At 41.1% G+C, this 2,500-nt stretch overlaps 1 protein-coding gene and 1 non-coding gene across 2 annotated transcripts in view; both read right to left on the reverse strand.

Annotated features, from left to right (window-relative positions):
* The window catches only part of LOC122248341 (neurotrimin), a gene marked incomplete at its 5' end in the record, with an annotated part of 60,405 nt that overhangs the window by 19,217 nt on the left and 38,688 nt on the right, over positions 1-2,500 (reverse strand). The window lies entirely within an intron of this gene.
* TRNAR-UCU (transfer RNA arginine (anticodon UCU)) lies at positions 1,106-1,178 on the reverse strand. The gene has a single exon. It is a non-coding gene; the product is annotated as a tRNA-Arg (tRNA).

Genomic DNA, 2,500 nt, shown 5'->3' on the forward strand with positions numbered 1-2,500 from the left:
CTGAGTGGTCATTTCTGCGGATTCTTACGCTCCTTCGCCGGCACGCAATATTCGAGTGAGGAAGAAGAGCGAAGAGAGAGGGAGAGGGAGAGAGAAAGAGAGGGTGAGAAAGAGAGAGAGAGAGAGAGAGAGAGAGAGAGAGAGAGAGAGAGAGAGAGAGAGAGAGAGAGAGAGAGAGAGAGAGAGAGAGAGAGAGAGAGAGAGAGAGAGAGAGAGAGAGAAGAAAGAGAGAGAGAGAGAGCGAGAGGGAGAGAGAGAGAGAGAGAGGGAAGAGGAAGAGAGAGAGAGAGAGAGAGAGAGAGAGAGAGAGAGAGAGAGAGAGAGAGAGAGAGAGAGAGAGAGAGGGAGAGAGAGAGAGAGAGAGAGAGAGAGAGAAAGAGAGAGATGAATTCACGGTTGCATCAGATGCTGCTCTAGAAGGTTAAGATGCTTTATTGCTATGGAAATCGTCAGTCATGTATCTCTTCCAGTCTACTCTCTCTCTCTTTCTCACTCTCTCTCTTTATTTCATTTCTCTCTCAGTCGCCATGCTTCCTTATAATGTTTCTCTCTCTCTCTCTCTTTATTTCCTTTCTCTCTCAGTTGCCATGCTTCTTTATTATTTATCGATCAGACGCAACATGGAAAGCACATGGGATCTATAATCTATGCCTCACTTGGGAAGTATATCAGTTATATTAATTTTATTCCATTTCGTTTTTGTTTCTATTTTGTCTTCTTTTTTCCTCTTCCTCTTTTCTTCTTCAGATCTTTTTATTCTTATATTTTTTGTGAAATTTATAATTCGATTAATTATACACCCAGTTGATTCCTCTCTTATTCTCTTTTGATCTCCTTGGGGGAAAAAACGAGGGAAATACAGAAAATAAAGGAAGGAGATACAAGAGGAGGAAGAGAAGGAGAAGAAAAAAAAAGAAGAAGAAGGAGAAGAAAAGAAGACAGAGAAGAAAGAGAAAGAGAATAAGACGAAAGAATAAATAGGAGACGGAGCTTTAGAAGAAGAAGAAGAAGAAGAAGAAGAAGGAAAAGAAAAAGAAGGAGAAGAGGCAGGTCACCCCTAGTCCCTCTCAATAAACACCCTCCCCCCCCTCCTAAAATATACGGTCATCCCCGCCGGGGGTCGAACCCGGGGCCTATGGATTAGAAGTCCATCGCGCTTTCCACTGCGCCACGGGGACTTCCTCGTCCTGTGAGGCGTCAGTCATGAACTAATGACCTCTCTCGCTTGTCATGCAGTATCGCTGCCGTGCTCTCTATTTTCTTTCTCCCTCGTCCTACTCTCTCTCTCTCTTTCTCTCTCTCTCTTTCTTTCTCTCTCTCTCTTTCTCTCTCTCTCTCTCTCTCTCTCTCTCTCTCTCTCTCTCTCTCTCTCTCAATCTCTCGTTCTCTCTCCTTGTTTCTCTTAATCTCAACTTTTCTCTCTTTGCTTCTCTCTCTTCCTTTCTCTCCATTTCTCTTTCTATCATCCTCTCTCTCTCTTTCCTACTCACACACACACACACACACTCTTTGTTTATCTCTCAATATCACAATATGCTTTTGTATCTCATTATCTTTTTCTCCTTCTTATCTTCATGGCTTTTGCATAAATAATTTGCTTGATTTACTTGCGTTTATCTTCATTCTTCTGTTCATTGAGTCAGAGGGTTAGGGAGAATGGAGGAGGGGGGGGGGGTGAAGGAGGAGGGGAAAAGAGAAGTATTTGTGGGATGTGACAGTATCTGTTATTATTATGAAAATAAAAGAGAAGAAAAGAAGAGAAAATAAGATAAAAGAGAAGAGAAGAATAGAGAAGAGAGAGAGAAAAAAAAAGAGAGAAGAGAGTGATAGATAAATAGAGAGATAGAGATTGAGAGACAGAGAGAGAGTGAGAAGTAAAGAAAAGAGAGAGAAAGAGAGAAAGATAGATGATAGATCGATAAAGAGAAAGAGAAAGAATATGCGTTTTATATCAGAAAAATAGACAAATAGATGAACAGAAAATTAGGCCAATAGAAAGACAAACAGATCTAGAAAACTTCTGATGAGGCTAGTAGAAGAGAATTCCATATGGATCAGGAGGCTAATATTAGCTCGGTCGATGTGACTGAAGTGTCCTGCTGCTATTTGAACGCGGCTCATGCTCACGTTGATTTGAAGTGATGGGTAATTATCTTAAATTAGTGGTAAGTGACTGCGTGATCTTCTCGTTCATAGCAGCCACTACTGGCGGCTATAAAAAGGGTGGATAATCTCCGTGTTGGATTGTCTTATAGAACTGCAGTGTTGAGTTCTGTTAGACTAATGTTATAATTATTATCCACTTTGATGCATTCTGTCCATCTAGTGACCACTTCAGGGAGTTTCACTTGGACTTATATATATAGAGAGGGGTGTTGTTAGGGTTTTTTGTTGTTGCTTATCCCTTGTCGATTGATTTGTAGTATTGCAGGACACTTCTTGCAGTCCAGGAATTTATTGGTGACCACGCAAGAATAAGGCTGATCTTTATCTTGCAGGA

This window comes from Penaeus japonicus, unplaced genomic scaffold (assembly GCF_977035675.1).
Source record: "Penaeus japonicus unplaced genomic scaffold, GWHDUDI00000001_assembly GWHDUDI00000024, whole genome shotgun sequence".
NCBI lineage: Eukaryota > Metazoa > Arthropoda > Malacostraca > Decapoda > Penaeidae > Penaeus > Penaeus japonicus.